Source organism: Rhyacophila brunnea, unplaced genomic scaffold (assembly GCF_057557595.1).
Source record: "Rhyacophila brunnea isolate RB1 unplaced genomic scaffold, BYU_Rbru_1.0 scaffold_13, whole genome shotgun sequence".
Lineage (NCBI taxonomy): Eukaryota > Metazoa > Arthropoda > Insecta > Trichoptera > Rhyacophilidae > Rhyacophila > Rhyacophila brunnea.
Window position 1 is genome coordinate 24805513 of NW_028232785.1, and position 22467 is coordinate 24827979.

The following is a 22467-nucleotide window of genomic DNA, read 5'->3' on the forward strand; positions in this document are numbered from 1 at the left end:
GCAGCTGCGAACTAAACGCACCGTTGAGTGGGCTCCTTAAACTATGATTGTGATATATGATAATATTGAAGAAATATAAGTGATACCTATCCAATTGTATTTATTTTGTATATTTTGTAGGCATATTAAAATGTTTATACAACAATATTGTTTTTTGATTTACTTAGAAATTTGAAAGTTAATTCTATAATTATATTGCACATGCCGGGACATATTACAATGACCCAACACTTACAAAAAGAAAACATTTCATTTAATTTATGTAATATAAAAAATAATTATTATTTTTATCAAAATAATATCAAACCATTAAGTTTCAATTTCTTCTTTTTGACCACTTGTTTGGAGCAAATGGACAGTACATGGCGCCTGCAAGAATCACTGTCATTCGCCAGTTTGTTAGTGTCTTCCGAGCCCTTCGAAGAAAAAGCAGGTCATGTTGAGGTTCTCCCAAGGCATTCGTCGCACGCTACTTAGCCAGTTGGACGACAATAAATTTTAGAAAATTAATATCGCATATTTTGACATTAGTACTTTTGCATCGCGGCGGATCAGCATTTATATTATTTATTTATTTAGTATAGACAATTGTGTCATTACAGCGATTGGCCAATGCGCCATAATACATAATAAATAAAAATTATAAAATTTACTTATTTACAAAACAATCAATATAACAAGAAAGTATGTGCTTATGTAGATATCAGTGGCGAAGACTCCATACTAGGCGATTATTTAAAGCCTACCTTCTTAAGAAAAATATTTTTTAATTGCATATTGACATATTTATATACTTAATCACTTCATTATTTTATGTGACATAAAAATAATTTATTTTGCCAACTAGAGATTTCGTGTATGTAGGAATGTATTACAGTATTACACAGTTTACAAAACAACTGCAAAGGTATTAAAAATATACCACAGCGCGCCGTAAATACATAATAAACGCCGCGACGTCTCGACGTAAATAAATCTCAGATTATGTGTGAAATAATTCTGAATTTTTTTCGTATGGAGTTTACGTCTCGTAACCTCAGCAAGTTTGCTGATTTGTACGAAATAAGGTAAGCTCCTATCGCAGAGCCTAAAACATTCGCGCATAATAATGTTGTCACGACTGCGCACTTTGTCCAAAATCATTAATAATTAGATAATTAAAAAAATAATTTCAACGGCGTTTAATCGAATATTAATAAATAAGTAAGTATAGATTGTTTTTATAAATAAAAATAAATTTTATCTAATGATTTTTGATGGGTATAGGTACATGTTTTGAAAAATACGTAATTTAAACACATCGCTCATTTTTATGTCATCAATGAGTTTTTGAAGTTTCATTGAATTAGTGTGTCGTTGTCATTTACTAGTGTGTACCTATTCATTAGTAGTAAATATCGTACTATTCTCGTAAGTATACCTGACAAGTGTGCTCTTTTTATCAGATCTCCACAGCCTACCTCTTTCCAAAAGTCACCCTTCGCCACTGGTAGATATAAAAGTAAAATGGTAAATACAATTATGAATTTAACTTATTTAACACGTACACAAACATGATATTATAGTTACTAAAAAATAAACCAACCTTTATGGTGCCATCAAATAAGTTAATCGCACGATACACAGCATCATGAAACATCACATGCATCCTGCGACGGGATATCATGGAGACCGTAGAGTTACGAGTGATATTGGTGGACACATGAAAATTAATATTTGCCAGTGTATACGGATTGTAAATGAACCCACGAAGAAGTAAAAAGAAATGCTTTCAAAGAGCAATCACTCTTCGGGTGGACAAGGACTGCATTGCTATCAATGAACAACCAAGAAGAAAACTAATCGGAAAATTATTTTATATCATTTTATTATCATTATCATAAAAAAAGATTTCATATATCATTATCAAATATTTAAGGCAATATACTTCATCTATCCAAAGCCAAAATGCATAGAATGTGATACACTTAGACTATAGAAAAATATAGATAGAGCTATTGCAAGTGTTCGTCCCTCAAAACATGACGAACTTTTCCACGCACTTGCCTCGCCCACTTCACTCTACCTCCGCGACCCTTTCCAGGGTTATTCGAAAATATGTGTGACTGTGTGCGTGTCGTAGTGTTGCCAGATATCGAATATTTATTCCAATGTTATAATTTTACAAGCGGTGTTTTTATAAATTATATTATGGCAACACTGGCGTGTTGGCTATCCACTTGGTAAAACATTACTCACTAAAATCGGCTCATGCGGAGGGCTTGGTGATACACTATTTTCCAGTATTCTGTTTATCGGCTGATTAACGGTATCGGTCAGCTAAAACCTGCGACAATTTGTCTAGCGACGTTACGCGTCGTACGAATAACACGACAATAATACATCATCCTCTGGGAATGTCTGAGTATGTGTTCCGAACGGAAGGAAATGCTCAGGTCGGTCCAACCAGCTGTTAGACCATCGACCTGTCAGACTTGGATGCTACAAAGACCAATTATCTTGCTTTTAAAAAAATTGCGCCGTCTTACTGTGGGCGTGAAGATCTCTTCACATAAATTTTGCTGTCAGTACGATTAGCTTCGTTCTTTTTGATTTATACACAGCGTAACTTCATTTTCTTTTTCGTAATTTTCATGTGCTTTTTCTCTCCCCGGCACTTTGCATTAAAGTAAAATCAGTCAGAGCTCACTCTGAGCGTAACAACCTAAGTCTTGGGCATCTTCTCCCAGGACACTCCCAGTCAAATTGATTCAGATGCTTCACATCACCAATTGAAGGGTCCCGTTATACTCTCTATTAAAACCGAGGGTGGTGCGGGGCGGCGGTGAAGGGCTTTTAACTTCATTGTCATTTTTAAACCAGTAAGTAAATTAAGCCGTCGAGTCCCAAAATCAGCTCTGGTGAATATACATACGAAAAAGTAAAATTTTCCTAGCTAAATTGCAAGAAAGTGCCATGTTATTTATAAAAAATATGTGTTAAAAATGTCTTATTACCTAATTAAAACCAAAAGGATTTTTTCTATTGGTTATTATATATTTTCTCATAAAGTGTTTTTCAAAATTATGTATGGTCATTACCTATATTTATTACAACTGAAGACGCATGAAAATCCAATATATAATTTCAGACGACTGCAAATCCTTCACCACTATATGAATTTAACATTTGAGGCGTCTAATTCTAAAAAGCGACAAGTCCACATTTGGTCAAAATCGAGAAAAAAATACGCACGTATTCTTTGCATAATTTTACACAATATGTATTGATCTATATATTCCAAAACGCGACATAACCCTGTGAAAAAAAATATTTTAAGTCTCGATTTATTACAAAAAGCGCTAAGTCCGTGTTTCATATTATTTAAAGCTTGGTTGATTTCGCGCGTGTTTAAGGCAACCAATACGGGAACGTTCAATATTGAAAAGGGCGTCTCCCATGCTGTTGCATCTGGTAAACTCATGACAGTGCCACGGAAATATGTGCATTCTGCGGAAAAAATGAGGTACAAGTAGCGCTACGTCTAATTTTATTTTGCCTATATTTATTACATTTAAGAGTTTATCTGCTTAAGCAAATTGCCATTTGGCTCTAATTTCGACATAGAATACAACGGAAAAAATAATCTCACGTTAAAGCAATTAATTGAAGCTTGAAACATAAAAACGTTGTTTCCTGAAAATATTGAATTGTGGACTTGTCGCTTTTCGTAATTAGACGCCTCAATTATATGAATTACTTTTTATTTGGGCAAATATTGGCAAGGTAGAGGAACCCCCGAAACATGAATTTGATATCAGAACGGGAAAATCCATGTGTAAGCTTTGTGTATCATCGATATGAATAAAGTTTCGCAGCTTTAAAACACAGAATGACATACTGGAAAAAATCCATGAAATTCGATATGTCGTATTTTTCCAGCGAATTTTCGTTATTCAAAATTACATAAGACAATAATTCAAACAGGTGAAGCTTAACGTATCAACTAAAGTTCGTTTTTCATTTTGCTTTTGTAATCGCATGTTTGAATCTTTTATGTGATAAGATTGCGAGCCACTATTACTGAATAATCACGTAAAGTCACAAAACCATATACAGTATAACCTCGTTTTTACGTGCCCGGAATTCACGTTTTCCCGGCAATTGCGTGTAATTTTTTCAGTCCCGATGTACTTCAGTACATTTAATACCCGCATTTACGTTTTCCTTTCCCGCGATTTACGTCGGAAATATTCAAAATATGCGAGTTACGCGCGCTTTTGAAGAACTGTCTGATGAAGAAGAGCTTGATATTCCAACAAAAGAAGAAGCAATGAGGTTCACCGAGGGTTTAAAAACCTATTTTACAAGCTTTGCTGATATTCAAGATGACACTTTTAAATGTTTATATAGTCTTGGAAGAGAATGCAACAAACTAAAATACATATATACGTAAGCAATGCAGAAACAACACCTTAGCTTTAGTTTATAAGACTGCACTTCGCATGAACTTGAAGCTTATGTGATTGTTCACATCGGGCATCTTTTTTATTATCTTAGTGCAGCCTGGGCAAATAAATGGTTTGAGATTAAACTTTTTTATTCAATTAATAATTCACGAAATTCAACATTGAAAGAAAATCAATACGTACTTTCATTCAAAATCACTAAAAATGTTCGCAGTTAACGAAATCTTCGAAAATTTTGAAATCACTCATGTGAAAATATAGCCAATAGAAAAAATACACCAATATAAAGGCCAATAGTTAAAATTTGTCGCAATTTCTCATGAATTTTTTCAAACTTATGTAAGTATTATTAAATAATTATAATGGTACATTCTTAAAATCTTGTAAATTATTCGATGAATAAAAGAAATAGTTAATTAAAATTATTAGCGAGTTCAAGTAAGTTACAACATACGTTGGTTAGGAATTAAAGTATTAAATACTTTAATTTAGAATACAAAAACCAATCGCCCACCATAACTCAAGTTGAAGAGCGCTTATGAGCAGTAATACCTGCTAAAATGCCAATAGTTAAAATTTGACGCTATTAAGAATGACAGTCGTAGCATAGTGCGCGATACCCAAGAGATGCAGGTTCGATTCCTGCCGGGTGTCTTACTTTTTTCAAAAAAAAAAATTTTTTTTTGAAGAGTGTTTTCAAAATTGTGTGTTTTGAACAATTATTGGTTGATTTTGTCTTGATTAGGTATGGTTCAGGTGGCATAATTGGTTAAGCTCATTGGCCAGAATCCGATGGATGATTTGAGTATCTCGTAACCAATATTTTCTCTAATGCCGGCGCTCCATTGGCACGCAAGTCAGACGATTTACAGTCTTCGGATTTTTTTTCGCGTGGAGCACCCCAGATCTGCAGACTTTTTAATCCGCAGACCCAGGCTCGTTGGATTTCAAACATGTTTGATATTTTTGCCATACTTCGTCAGTCGATCACTATGCAAATTCTATTTGATATTAATACGCAATGATTCGGACCGAAAAAAAATCTGTAATTGTTTTAAACATTTTCATTGATTAATTTGTTAATTTACACATTAGAAAATGAGAGATTTACCAATTATTTTTTTATTTGTATTTATGAAATTCATAAAAGAAATCGTAAAACTTGTGTTGTTTTCACTGCTGTTATTTTATGCAAGTCTACATATAAATAACACAAAATTATAGGATTATCGGAAGACATTACGAGAATCGTAACTTTTCACTTTTGACAGCTCGACTTTTTTATTCGTTCGTTGATCAGTAGCAGAGCATAGACAAATCAGACGATTTATTGTCCTCGGACTTTCGGCTCAATGGAGCGCTGGAATAATGGGCTGGTCTGAGGTGATTCCGAATTATTTAAGTTGTTATACAAAACCGATCATTTTCTTGTACCGAATAATCAACACTCCAATAATTGATTATACCAAACATCACACTGTTGGGCTGTGAGATTTATTTTTCAGAGTTGCACATATTATAATTCTATTAGAAGTTATCTTGTATATAATATAATAACCACCATTATTTAGTGAATCCTATATTGTGTCTTATTATAATCATAACCAAATGTCAAAACAGGCTGACAAAATAAATTATTCTTAGCTGATATTTTTCAATACACTAACGTTCATAATATTGATTTGAAGTACATTGAAAACACTTCACATCTATACCGACTAAGCTGTAACCACTGAATTTGTGCCCATGTGCTTTACCAATTAAGCTATGGGTGTCGGTGGTTATAGTTTCAAGTCTTGTCGGGCGTCGTATTTAAAAAAAAATGATTTTATTGTAGGGGGGCACCCGTATATCGTTTCAAATTATCTGTGTTCAATATTCAAATTCAAATTTTATTTATTTTTTACATGAAGTGAACATTAGAAAGTATTAATTTAAGACGTTCATGACATGACATTTATATAAAAAAAAGAAATAGTTTAGCATTAAATAGTAGAAAAGTGTACCGAAATACAAAAAATATATAAATTAGATACAAGGAAGTACATCAAATGAGCTAAGCAGACGCTTTTTTTAAGAATTTATAAAATAATGCCCACATATATTCATCCTAGTGGAATATATCAAATATAAAGAATTTTACATTCTCAAATCTTGTGAATTATTTGTTAAGGCTCAGTTGAGGCACGGTCTAAAAAGATCGTGGCTAGGCGATGCGCGGATTGCGGGTCGCGGGTGCAAATGACGCATGCCAAACGAAATATAATTTGTCAAATAAATCTAACATGCGTCTATTTAATGTTCTGTTTATTGTTCTATTAGTAACAATAATAATATATTCATTGACATGTTTTCTTTTACAAGTAAATGGGTAACGTTTTTAGTCATCTTTACACGATTTAAGAATTAATACCCCCGTCGCCATCATGAAACAAATTGACGTGTTCCCAGCTCGACGTTCTCTCTCCGAATGCCAGCGAGTCCAAAATTTCATCGCGCCTATAGTTGAAAATTATTTGCCGTTTCACTGATGTATCGCCTTAAGCAGTTTATGCATTAAATAAAGCAGTGTAAATCACAATTAAGTGTTGTAAGTTGTAATAGATATTATGCTATATACAGATTACAGACTCCCTGCGGTTATAATAATATAGTCAGTATTCTTTGATATTTCAATTGTTTGAGCTTTGTTTATCTATTTTCAGATCGAAACCGAGGGCTGCAATACCCGCACCATGGACGGGTTTATATTTGACAATGACATTTCTGAAGATAGCACCGAATCATTTGACATCACACGCGTCAAAATCGAAAGCTCATGCACCCAGGTGAAGACAGAAAAAATAGAAGAACCTTCAGAAATCATCGTAGACGAACAAGATATAAGCGTCAAAATCGAAAGTTCATGCTCCCAAATCAAGACAGAAAAGATGGAAGAACCTTCAGAAATAACCATAGACGAACAAGATATAAAGGAAGAAACTATTGCGAATTACACCGCCGAATTATGCGGAGTGGAGACTTCTTTGATGAAGATTGAAATCCATTTAGAACGAGTTTCGACTACAAGAAAACATTTTGTGTGTAACATTTGTTATGTAGTCTACGGTTGCCTAGCAACACTGACACAGCATAAAACCTATCATTTTATTAAAGACGAAAAAAAATATTGTCCCATTAGTCCAATTTATAATAGTACAAATTTTATAGATGATAGTTGCATTGTTAAGCGGTATAGAAAAGAAAGACCTTTTCCATGTCAAACATGCTCTCACAGGTCTAAAACGTCATATCATCTCATGCGGCACACAATGACCCATACCGGGGAATTACCGTACAAATGTAATTTGTGTTCTTTTAAATGTCTATTATACAGAGATTTAAAAAAGCATAGAATGTATCATAATAATGGTAAATTTTATAAGTGCAATATATGTCTGTATAGAACTAGTAAGTCCAGTCACATGATCAGTCATACACTAATACACGAGGGTGTGAAAAAGTTTCAATGCGTTTATTGTGGGTTCAAGTGTTACAACAATAGTGCTCTAAAAAAGCACGTTATGTCGCATACGGGTGAAAAGCCTCACAGGTGTGATGTTTGCTTCTACGAGTGTACTCTACTGAGCGACCTCAAACGGCATAAAATGTCACATACCGGTGAAAAGCCGTATATGTGCGATATTTGTTTCTACAGGAGTAACTATCAGGCGAATGTGGCACGGCACAGGCTTACACATATTTTCGGTAAACCATACGAGAAGTGTCAAATGTGGATTAACGATTATTATTGAGTTTTAAAATGCCTAAGGACCCAAACGCTGAATTTATTATTATTATTTAAATAAGATTTATAAATTCAGCAATAAATCTTAACCTTCCCAGTACGTGACAATCACCAATGTTACACAACTGTGAAATATTATATGTTTTAATTAATATGCTCTTAAAATATTGTAGCTATTCTTACATTAATTTACAAAAGAATTAGCAAATAACGATGACGAAATGAAGTCTATATAAGTTATGAAAAGAGCACATTTGTTTTAAATTCTTCATATAGTAAAAATGAAGTTATGGAAAGGTTAAGAAAATATCTTACAGACACGAGTATATTTGCTGAAAATGTTTAGTAACTGCGTGAGTTGTTTTAAATTTCGGTTAGACATGTCTACCACCTTGTAATAGATCTTTGGGTTTTGTTTGTGTGTACTTCTCCCTTCTTTCTTCGACGTTTCGGGCTCGTTACAGAGGCCATTATCAAGAGATATTTGTTATGATGGAGTGTAGTGTAGTGTAGGTGTATGAATGCATACATATACCCGAAACGTCGAGGAAAGAAGGATTAAGTACACATGGTGGAAACCCAAAAATCTATTACCTACGATAAAAAAACAACCATGAAAGTCGCATACATTGCATGTCTACCATATTTATAAATTTGGATCTCGTCAAATCATCGATCTATAGATGGCGTCAGGAGTAAAAGTGTGTATTTTTAATAAAAAATAACCGTCACCTTCTTAAATCTTGTCATGGTTGACAAATACTTTCATCGAAAATTTAGATTAATTTTATTCTTTTATAGACTTCAAAAACAAAATCTCATACCTGGCAGGGTTTGAAAGTTTGTAACGTTTGGGATTTTATTTTACGTAGCCCTTCAATTATTTAGGCAGTCATGTCAGTGTGTTATTCGCTAGTTATAAGTAACCTTGCATACTTTTATCTAATAATTAGTAATTACGTGCATTTTTTATCAACTTATGTTAATTCATAATATTTATTTTAATATATGTCGCTAGATTTCAAAATCACCCAAGTCCACCTTTAAGTATTTTTTACTTTTTTGTGAATTGTTAAAGAACTACTGCTTTCTAACATTTCTGCATTATCAAAATGTGGAACTTACTAATTTTAAATATTCTATAATCGAAATAATATAAACTTTCACCCTTGTGACAGTGTACTTAAGAAAACAAAAAGCTGTTTTTCTCCTATTCATCCAATATGGACTTGGCTTATTTTGAAATCTACCGACACATATATAATAACCAATTCAGCCTCTCTATGGCAAAAAAACGTTATCACGACAAAGTCTTCAATCAATCAGTTCAAACGACACCATAAGTATATATCAGTGGCGAAGGGTTGCGGTAGACTGTTAAGATTCGACATAAATTGCGCACACTAAACTTTGTCAGTCATACTTATTTGCTTTCATTGAACTAAGAATATGTACAATTTGCAGACGGTGCTTGTTAGTTTTATATTGTGCTATGGGCGATCTGATAAAATAGTACACACTTATTCAGTGATATTTATTTGATTTCGTTGAATTAAAAATTTATATTACAGACGTTGTTGGTTAGTTTTTTATAATTCACTAAGCCCTTCCTAAACCAAACCATAATCGATAAACAAAAAACTTTTTTTTTATATTTTTTGACCATTATCTACTTTATTCGGACCACTATCCAAACATTGCAGTCTAAGTTCAATGAAAACAAATACGTTTGACTGACAAAATTTAGTATGCACTATTTATATTAGATTTTAACATCCTTCCTCCAAACTTCGCAACTGATATGTATTATCGGCCGGGGTTGATCCATTGCTGGATGAAGGCCTCCGCTATTGTCGGTCTCTGCTGCCACGTACATTCACCGAACTTTATGAGTTCGTCTATCCAGTGTGTCTTATAGCGTATCTTGGTACCACTGTATAATATCCAGCATTTGTCCAGCGGTTGTCCTCTCGCCGAGCGACATGTCTATTTCATCTGCTTAGTGCCTCTAATACATCGCATACTTTTGTCTGCTGCCTTATCAATTGTTTTCTTTTGCGCTCTTTACGCGTTGTGCCCAACATGCACCTTTACATGCCATGTTGGACTACTCATAATATAGTGTAATGTAAATAATATGTATATTAGCTAGGTACTTGACCGAAAATCATTATTTTTATCTCGACAACAGATGGAAGTGAAATTGTTGGAACGTTGTCTCGTGGGTTGTGTCAGATGATTTTTAATCAGGAGCATTGTTTAAACGCCATTATCTCAAGTAAATTTTCATTATAACGTTTTTTTGCTGAGGAGGAACTCAAATCACCCTGTGTTTAACATACCGTACGGCAAAATGACTATTGAATTACGATTAGTTCGTAAGTTACAACTACTTTTCAGGGCTGATAAATTGAATCAAATTTATATATATTTTTTTAATAAACTATGTACCATGGTACATCTGCATAATATTAGTTGGTTTTGTGTTTATATAGTTATATATATTAGGAAGGTTAAGTAAAATAGCCTCAAAATATAACAGTCATAAACGATATCCACTATATTTTGCTGATCCAGACCTCTACCTACTGGGATATTTTGATTTTGCCACATTATGCCCAGCATACACCATTCCATATTGTTAAGTTTCTATGTTTCTGGGCCTCTTATTGTGGGTTTATTATCGTTTTTTTATATATATGTGTGATCCAGTGACGAAGGGTGGAGGTAGGCTGTGGAGATATGTCATAAACAGAGAACACTGCATTTATAAATTATACTTATTCATGTTTATTAGACTAAGTATGCAAAACTGCAGTTGATTTCTGAAATTAGATTAAACCAAACATATTAAGTAATGTATGCTTTTTAATGACATAATTGTAGATTTTTTTATAGATAGAAGTGAACCAAGTCCATTCTGATTATTTTTGGATAAGCTAGGTTCAAACATAATATTTGAGTATTTATAATTCTGTAAGGGTATGATTGCAATTCTGACGTGTTATTTTGAGTACATTTAAGTTATTATGTAATGGAAATCATACCCTCAGATAATAAGAAATACTCAAATATTATGTCTGAACCTAGTTTACTCGAAAATAGCCAGAATGGACTTGGTTCACTATGCTTGTGAAACACTCATTTGTTATCTAATATTATCTATTATGGTTTGGCTTAGGTTTAACTGATTTTTAAAACTAACCAACACCATCTGCAATTTATATTATTAGTTCAATCAAAACAAATAAACATGTTTGTCAAAGTTTAATGTGCACTATTTTTGTCGGATCTTCATAGTCTACCTCCACCCTTTGTCACTGCTCAAGATGTAAGTATTATACTTAAGGGGAAACAATGCATACGTATGCAGTTGCGTTTAGTTGGATTGTAATTTGTATGTTATTATTATAATATAGTTATAGGTTATTTTTGATGTTTTATTTTATAATTCGGTCATTGTGTAATCCGAAATAGATAAGTTATTTTAAGGTAAAGGCATAAAGATCAAAAAAATTAAATATAATAAACTAATACTAAGTAATTAGTGATATTTTATATATTTCTTTAGCGTTTATTGGTTTGTGTAAATTCTTTGATTTTTTAAATGAACATCCACTGAAAACATATTGTTGTATCTAAATGTCTTCAGTTTAAATAGTCATTTACACATTTATAGGTACCTATACATTTAGGCAATAATTTTGTAGTCACAAAATACTATTAATTTGATAAAAAGTGTTATAAATTTACACTAATAATGCACTATTTTTATCAGTGATGTGTTAGGTTTAATTTTTTTTTTTTAAATTTAAGTACATTTAAAATGTCTTTCTTGCAAATTAATAATATGTAGGGGTAGCTCTACCTTGCGTGTGCATGATAGTAATGTAATACCTGGTCAATATAATAAATGAAAATTCAAAACACCAATTTGTAAGCCTTATTTTTAAATGACTGTATTACAGGTAAACATGTTTTAAATCATCAGATTAAAATAAATAAATAAATAGATGTAGTGTTTCTATACCGAAATATTGCAATAATGTATGCCAATTCTGAAAATTGTAAATGCTCACGTCATGGTGATCATAGCGCACAATTTGTCATACGAGTCTGTCAGTCATTGTAAATGGCAAACTAAAAGTTACCTTGTTTTTAAATTTTTCATGATCGGAAAAATGCATTTTTATCCTATAGATTGACATTAAAAAATATTCTAAAAGCACAAAAATACGTTAAATTGGTGCAAAGTACAATTAAAAAAAATAATAGTTATAGAAGAAAAATTGGTGAGCCGAGAAAAAAAAGCTCGAAAGAGGTAGAAAAAAGCCCTTGACAAATTTTATATATACTTACTTAATTTATTAAATTCTGCGTTATTTTCTTTGTAAGAAACAAAAAGCATAATGCCAGCGCTCCATTGGCGAGCCAAAAGTCCGAGGACAATAAGTCTTCAGAATTTTCTACGTTCTGCTACTGGCTAATGGACGTTCAACGACACGAGGTAATAACGAGTAAAACAGTCGACTTTGACAGCATAGATAATATACTTACGTAAATTTGACAGTTAAATCGTGATGGCGGTTAATGATACCGACGTTTGTGTTTTTTGGGTTATTGGGTGGCAGATAATTTAATAACGAAGCAAAGTGTACACAAATACTGGGTGAAACATTGGATAAGGAAAAGGACAACATTATCCCACACCAATTTAATAAGAGAATTGCGTTTGCTGTCCGATACGATTACTTGGAACTGCTTAATTTGGTCTCCGTAATCATTAAAAAAAATACTACTATGAGGGAAGCTATTTCTCCTCACGATAGATTATGTGCAACCCTGCGATTTTTGGCTGCCGGCGGAACGTTCACTGACTTACATTATAGAATTGCGATTGGATGTCAAACTCTGGGCAAGATAATTCCTGAAACTTGCCAAGTCATCATTGACGTTTTGAAAGGGAATATTAATTCAAGGTGGGTATTATATTATACGTCATCAAATAAAGTTTATACTAGTTAATAATATATTTGTAAAAGGGCAAATTTACAAATATATTATTAACAAGTAGACATCGGTTGGTCTTATAAAGTGAACCTTCAGTGGATTGTTTTACCTATATAAACCATGGACAGCAACGGCATAAGAATGACAGACAAGATGCATTTGAGATAGACGGTTCCATGACAAAACAGAACAACGATAAATATAACTATGACCTTTCAGGAAAAATATAAATTGTCCTATCTCTATTATGTTGATAGATTTTTAATAGCAGAGATTTTCAATACACCATAATAAATCAAATTATATACCAATTTCTGCATTACTAATCGCTAGAAAGCCTCAAATAAACTTAACTCGGTGTTGCCAGCAAGCTTAGGATGGGTTTGGGTCAAAATCCCGAATGCTGAAATCCCTAAAGCCTAAATCCCGAAGGCCGAAATTCAGAATGCTGAAAACCCGATTGGCCGGAATCCCGAAGGCCGAGATCCCGAAAAATAATTAACAAAGATAAAAAAATGCTTTTTTTGTCTCCTGTAAAAAATTGCGCAATCGTAACACTTATCTTAAATTGCGCAAATTTTACAAAATGTATGATTTTTTGTCTCTCTTGTAAAATATGCGCAATTCAAAATAAGTGTTAAGGTTGCGCAATTTTTCACAGGATAGACAAAACCCATTTTTTCTACAAAAAAATGTTATTTTTGTTTCCCTTGTAAAATTTTCGCAATTCAAAATAAGTGTTGCGATTGCGCAATTTTTTACAGAAGAGACAAAAAACCATTTTTTTCGTGATTTTTGATTTCGTCCGGCACCCCGATTATTATTAGCTAGTGCTCATACAGGTCGCCTTGAAGTTAATAAAGAAAAAGTATGAGACACTTAGTAATCGAGTGGCAATATTATTATAATTAATATAAAATTGTTTATAATGGCCGATATAAATAATCATGTCAATATTTACCTTATGAAGGTATGTGTACTTAGGGGAGAGATAATAAAAAAATAAGTTTGAGTATTATGTTGTATTTTAACAATTTACATTTTGTTTTACAGAATCGACCTCAATATCCAGCATGGCGGACGATTTGGAAAACAATATGTCTCCTGATAAGAGTTACTCCAACTCGTTAAACACCGAAGATTATATTGAGGTAAAACATTTAAACTAAATTGTTACATTGGTTTAATTTATCTATTGCTTATCATACTTTCTTGCCATGTGACAGCCCTGGTAGTATTAAAATATTTTTCGAAATCTTCTCGCTCTTTTTTAGCATTGGCAGTTGAGTTCCGATTAGTTGTTACTTCCAAAAGTGGTAAGGTGTCCTGTGACCACAGTCCGAGCTCTATTAAACCCGTCTCAGGATTTTCCCTATCAAGGTCATGAGAATGAGTATAATAGTATGTGTAGATTTGCGACAAAGAAAGTTGTGCAGCACACAGCAAGCTAATAATACAACTGTATTGATATTTTCAATTTTCATGTTTATTGGAGCTTTAAAAATGCGGAATCTAGCAGCTAAAATGCCAAAAACATTTTCTATAATTCGCCTGGCTCTGCATGTCCGATAATTATATATTCTTTTACTGTGATTTAATTGCCTTTGTGAATATGGCTTTAAGAAATCGTCACGTAATGCAAAGGCTTCATCACCGATATAGGTAAACAAAAATGGCAGTGCATCAGAATTAGCAGTAGGTTTTTTTGGTGCAAGTATTTTCAATCTCGTTACCTTACTTTGAAAAGGTTCTAACTGACATTGTGGCCTAAAATGACTTTTTGGGCTCTATGTTAAGACGCTACTCCCTGGGTAAACGTCAGATTTTTTTCTTCAATATTTGAAAGCATCTAAGTGACACTTTTTGAGCATAGACAATCTTTGAAAAAATGCTATTATATGTGTAACACGCTATTATAACTACATATATAAAAATCTTTTACAATGAAAAATAGATTACAAAAATCAGTATAGCATATTAGAGTTCGCCAATGCATTTCATAAAATTTAAATAATTATAAAGTAACCTTCGACACAAAGACACTCGTGCTTAAACCTTCATATAAAAACGCTTCAAATAGGTAGGTAAGTATGCGAAAATAAGGAAAATTTTTCAAAATAACGTTATAGATAATTTAGCCGTGTTAACTAAACGATATTGTTATTATTTCAGATTATTCCGACTCAAATTTAATCAATAAAATAAGAAATACGAGTGAGATGAAATGAGCCATTGAATGGCATTTATTTACTCTTTGATTAGTGATTGTTTTTATAAGATAATAATATTTATCCATAGTCAGTATTCCGTATTTGTATTCATTTAATTAAATGTATAATAAATAAAACAGGCTCCAGTTTATGAGCCCCAAAAACATTTCGCCTCCACAAACAAATGGCCCGGTCAAATAGTCTCGATAAAACGGCTAGCACTGATTGAAATTAAACGTCACTGGTTTTCATTAAAATGCCACTTTTCCTACTTAAAACTTACCTTTCGGCATAATATACCTATCATAAATATTCATGAAGCGTGTTTTCATATTACATATACCAAACTAACCTCGTAATTTTTTTAAATCTTAATTTTCTCGGTTATGCTTTCAACCTAGGGGTAGACTACAACTTAATATATTATAACTACTATCTTATTACTTGTCTTGAAGGCCGACGAAAAAACTTTGGAATATGTAAATAAGTGTTTTATGAAACGTATCTGCATTGCAACCGCGCTTATCGTCGGCTTTCGTGGACGACATTAATTATTATTGTTTCAAAATTAGCCATTTACAAGGTTGAAAAAGACGTAGCTTTATTTAAAAAGAAATAAAAGCCAAAATATAATCAACGCTCGAAAGAAATAGGAACTTGCATATTTCATTACGCTTCGACATGATAACAAAATATTACTATATATTATTATTGAAACGATCAATCGTTATTAATCGGCCGTGGCCGGCGAAGGGATACATTTTATATATTATAATATTCTGCCGATAACTTCACGTCGTGGCGGAGGCCAACCTTAGTCTATGGGCCAACCTATCAATATAGAACAGTATTGCAAGCTGTCAAAAATGGCAACTTATCGGCAGAATAATAATAAGTATGCAAGTAACAATGCCGGATTATGAGTACCAATTTCAGTTAATAACTATCAATCCAACCATCTCCAGAGTGAGAGAGAATTCTCGTGAACGGGATTCAATAAGGTATGAGAAATAATTTATCTATGATATTGTACGTTTATTGATGGAAGAGAGGAGAAGACAACTAATTTGCGAGCATCTACATGAACATTATTCGCATTTATAAGGTTTTTTTATCAGTATTGCCATTCCATAATATGTTTTAAGCTTACTAGGTACTTTTAAATTACATATTTGATTATATTGGAAAACACATTCATCACACGCAAATGGGTCTTCTCCTGAATGTGTAAGTTCATATTATGAACTTACACATTAGAACTTTAAGTTCTTTCATTGAATAAGTTTATGTAATTTGATAATGTTTCTGATATTTCTTCGATATACCTTCTGTTGTAAATAATGTAATTACATTATTCTATATACTGTAAACATCTCTACAGTCTTTTGATGTTGAGAAATTGAAAAATCAAGAGTTACGTATTTTTATCAACATAATGAATAGCTAAAAATACAATGTTCTAAAAATCGGATGATCTTGATTTTTTTTTCTAGCAAACGTATATAAGTAAAGACATCTTATCCGTGGTAAGCTCAAAATACCTAAACTATCGACTTACTAACTTTTGGCAGCAATGTATTGAATACGTTGTTTAAGAACTCATAAACTTACACATTCAGTAGAAAAACCAGTTGCGTGTGATGATTGTGAATTGAAATGTAATCAAATATGACATTTAAAACACCTTGTAGTCTTAAAATATGTTGAATGACAATTAATACTGGTGCACACCCTCACAAATGCGATTTGTGTTCATATAGATGCTCGCGAATTAAATTTTAAAGACACAATGACGCATTCTGAAGAAAATCTAATAAATGCAATGTATGTTCATATAGATTCTCGCGAATAATATGCGTACTTGCTAGACCGAGGATTAGAACCTGAGACCCTCGACGCAATAGGCCAACTCTTAAGCTGCGCCGGCATTTTTGGTGACTGGTGAAAAACCTTATAAATGCAATGTATGCTCATATAGATGCTCGCAACTTAGTCATCTTAAAAACAAACAAATGACCAATTCTGGTAAAAAACCTTTAAAATGCGATGTATATTCATATAAATCCGTGCGACTTAGTTGTCTTAAAACACATGAAATGAATATATACATATATAGAACATACTCGTGAAAAATCTTATAAATGCAATGTATGTTCAATTGGGATGCTCGCGACGGAGTAATCGTCAAACACATGTAAAGATACTTAATGGTGATAACCTTTTAAATAAATTGACTACCTATACGGAGCCTCGGCACAACATTATCTTAAAGTTCAATAAAACGAAACATGAGAAAAACCATTTGCGTGTGATCTATTTCATTTTAAATGTAAACAAATATGTCATTTAAAAACTCATAAACGTGATGAATTTAAATATAAATGTAAACAGATATGTATGTCGGTACGTTGTTTAAGAACTCATAAACTCACACATTCAGAAGAAAACCATTTGCGTGAAACAATTGTCCGAAGCCGTCAGAGGCAATAAACTTACCTACAAAACTTCATTTGATATCGATTCTGAAGAGTATAATATGAAGTTTTTGTCTAACACTTCTCTCCTTACATAATACCTACCAGAACTACAAGCATACGTTGCACCATCTGGAGAAACAGAGAAAAAGAAAAAAATCATAATACCTATGCAAATATTATTAGGAAGAGTTAAGTGCCTGCAAGGTAACTCCTATTATACAAAATAAATATAAATGTCATTCCAATATTATCTTTTGAAGAAAATATCGTTGCATAAAATATATTGCATTTTTCAAAAATATGCATACCTAATTGTATTCTTATAACTTATTTATTTTTATTGCGGATCATATTGTTAAAAAACAGTAGGTACCTAAGAATAATTATTAATTACTGCTTTTCCCGTATGCAACTGACATTGATATATTCAAAATCATAAATAAAAAGATAAATGTTAAGAATGTTGAATGTTTTTGTAATATTTAGTATTGACTTACAATAAAAACACACACAGCATAATATTTTATTTAAAAAGGTTGTATCGTCCGGTTGAACTTTTTTCACTCTATGATTAGTATGTGTTTTGACAGTTCTCTATCGATGGTCATAGTCATGTCATAGTTGAAAGTCGTTTTACGTTCGTTCAATCAATCAAGAGTTTATTATAATTCTGTTGTATAATAACTAGGTACCTACTTATAAGTAATAGTTGTAATAAGTTATAATAATATTGCGGAACAATGCTGTGTATTCTGCCACTACAAAAAATACGAATAAAAGAGACGATGAGAATTTTCAAATGGACTACCTTGTTACATTGCCATGCTCTTTAGAATCAAATAGTAATAATGGATCTAATGATTGCATCCTCGACATCACAACGGATAATAAAAACAGGTGCGTAAATTAAATGAACATATATATAATTCATTGCTCTTAAAGTCTAAATTAATGAGATACTCGTAAATGAAACATAACCTTTAAATATTGTTTTCGAAATTGTGCTCGCAAACGTCGTGTTTTGTTTCTAGAGTAAGTACGAGCAGGTACTATTTATTGTTCATAAAAATCGATGCGGCCTTGTAGTCCAGTGCATACGGTGCTGGATATTCATCTGGAGGTTCAGGGTTCGATTCCCGCTGAGGTCACAATATATTTATTTCATTTTCTCAAAGCCTGGATGTTTGTATTTGTTTCTCTTCTATTACTAACTACCGTTTCATTACACTACATTGGGCCCCATGGTCTGTTTAGTGTTAAAAAAGAATACAATATAATATGTAGGTATACATATATTTTCTAAAAATTTTGAATTTTATGTTAATTGAGCTATTACTTCCATTACATATTAAGTATTTCTTCACTGAACTACATTTTACCAGTAAAGTTAAGATGAATTTGACAACATTATTTTATATTTGTTTTAGACTCGATGTAACTAATAATTACACACCACATCCAGAGGACTTGTCTCCAGACACTCCAATTATTATAATCGAAGAAATCATCATACTGCCATCAGGTTCTTCTGAATTGCCGTTGATCTCAGATACTAATCGTATTCAAACTACATCACCTATACCTGGACAAATAGATGCTGAATAAAACATGACTCCGAAAAAGAAATGCCGTAAGCGAATGGCTAATTCCAGCAAATGGCACTGCAATGTTGCAAAAAAAAAATGTCAGGCTCGGGAAGCCTACAAAAATAACCACGGAAAACTAATCCCTAAAAAAAATTTAAATCGTTAAAAACTGCATTAAATCGTGTTTATTTAAATGTTGTAAAATATTACAGCCGAAGAAAGAACACAATTATTCAATTCATTTTACTCGTTAAATGCTAATGAGAAAAAACACTTCTATTTGAACACAACCAAACGAACATTAACGAAACGTGTTATTAGAGATGACTCTGAAGAAAAATCTCGTCGACAATATTTATTTGAATATTTTTTCATAGTTAAGACATTTTCGTTTTTATTCAAATTAATAATAGGTACAATGCATTTCTACCATGAATTGGTAGTTAACACAGTAAAAGAAATTATTATTTATCAATTACAGTTTTTGAATCACTGGCAGACAGTAATGAATAAATTAATAATGATACTAGGTAATCTAAATGTACCTACATAATATGACACCTTCTGCGAATAAACACTTAGCTAATAGTCCTGAAATAATATAACACCAATTGATTCTCCCACAGGTATCACCCAGAGTACTTGAAATAGTAGTTAAAATGATATTAACTTAATTAGGAATCGTTTCTGATTTGGTTTAATTACCAGTCGATGGTAACTGTGTCACTAACTACATAACCATTCATAAAACTAACGCACTTGTTAGTAATAGCAGGTACCCCAAGCCTTCCTACAGGTATCCATGTGGTGGAATTTTATTATTAGCCTGATAAAAGTTTGATAGGTATGTATTCATTCACAACCATCTTTAGATTAATAAAGCCTGAGCATAACTTTAGTGGTCCACTTTTCAGCTGTCAAAATCAGATCCCAGATTGCTTGACATATTGATTCGCCCTTTCTCGTTTCAAATTGAATTAAGTATACAAAATTCTCAAATCAAATATATTAACTATCAGTGTTATTAATAAATAATATACATGGTACCTACTGTTCGGTTATCAGGAATACAGCGGAAAACACGTAAAATTTTAATGTTTAACTTGCTTGTTTAAAAATAAATAGTGAACGTTTTTGAGTCCCCATATGAGGACAGAAATTTTTCTAGATTATCGAATGTTGAAAAAAAAGATTTCATAATTTGCCCCTGAATGAATTAAGCACGCTGTCAATATCTCAAAAGCCAATTTATACCGTTCATCTTCAAAAAAGCTTGTCAAATACTCCGAAACTTGATGGAAGGGGTTTATCGGATAAAAGTATCCATAAACTACCAGAGGAACAAAAAATAAAAGATCGTGAAGATATAAACTCCTACCCTCGTGTAGAATCACACTACTGCCGAGCGACAACAACTAAAAAATACCTGGAGTCAAATCTAAATATAGCAAAGATGTACGAGATGTACAAAAACCTCGCTATCACTGACAATTTTAATCCAGTAGGAGTCTGTATCGAAAAATGTTTCTCACAGAGTTCAATAATTTAGATTTTCATAAAAGAAAATCTGATCGTTGCGATTTCTGCGAGAATTTCGATGTAGCCAAGAAACAATCTTTTGTGACGGAAGAGTTGCAATTGTCCTACGACCATCATATAACTGTGAAAAATGCCATGAGATGTGAACGAAAACGAGATAAAGAAGGAAATGTTCCAGTACTTGCAAAATGTCATTACTTGTCCCCGAGCAGAAATAAGTTCCTTCTTTTATAAAAGAAAACTTAACGTATACATTTTGACTGCGCATCTCTCAACAACCAAGACGGTGTATTGTGCCATGTGGTCTGAAGGAACTTCTGGCAGGGCAGGTAATGATATTGCAAGTGCATTTACGAAAATACTGTTACGCGTTTGTGAAGAAATGTCACTACAGATCTAATTATCTGGAGCGATTCTTGTGTGCCTCAAAATCGCAATTCTATCATTGCAAATGCAGTGATGGATTTTCTTATAGAACACACAGAGGTAAACAGCGTGGAGATGAAATACTCTGTTCTGGGGCATTCTTGCATACAGGAAATGGATTCAGCCCATAGTGCCATTGAAAAAGCTTTAAGTAAAACATAAATATTCTCCCCGGTGTCTTTACTTAAAGTTTTGAAAACCATAAATTAAAAAAAGCCTTACCGGGCCGGGTGATACAAATGCTTCCAAATGATTTCAAAGAGTTCTCCATAAGTGCGAAACTATTTAATTATAAACAAATACCCTTTTTAAAAATAGCAAATGTAAAGTTCACTCAATGCCTTCCTGAAATTGAATACAAGCTCTCTCACAAAGATACAGAGAGTGTAAATATAGTTAATATTAAACGATTAGAAAAGCCTCGTCAAGGTAAGTTACCACCAACCTCACCAGCAGTGATCTGGCCAAAAGTTGTGACCTAAAAAACAGATATATCTGATGATAAAATATCAGATATAAAAGCTATGGTTCCTTTCATGCCGTTAGTTGATAGAAGTGTATCTGTAGTATAGTAGCGATCAAATATCTATTGTTTAATGTATCAAATTATTCTGCAATAATATATTCCCAGCGAATCAATATCCAGTAAACAAATCTTACCTAGATCAGCAAGTTGATTGGCGATATTAGATACGGTATATTATTACAGCTACATATCACAGCACATTATATCATTATGGTGTATTAGCCGAATAATCATTTTTCATGGTATCATATTTTCTTACGACTGTAATAAGAAATAATATTTCACAAGCTACTCGATTTAAAACGCTGAATCTATAATTAGTCCAATATGATTATGTACCAGAATTTAATGCTAATGTATTACTTTTTATTGCATAAATAACGAAGAATTATTTATCTAAATGTCACTCGAATCCAAGTACCTAGCTCGTAACTACCTCAGTAGATTATATGTACTAT

At 32.5% G+C, this 22467-nt stretch overlaps 1 protein-coding gene and 1 pseudogene across 2 annotated transcripts in view; one reads left to right on the plus strand and one right to left on the minus strand.

Annotated features, from left to right (window-relative positions):
• Window positions 1-22467, minus strand: part of LOC147077025 (uncharacterized) — a 208717-nt gene that overhangs the window by 95902 nt on the left and 90348 nt on the right. The gene's annotated exons all lie outside the window — the stretch shown is intronic.
• On the plus strand, window positions 19541-21067 carry LOC147077026 (uncharacterized; annotated as a pseudogene).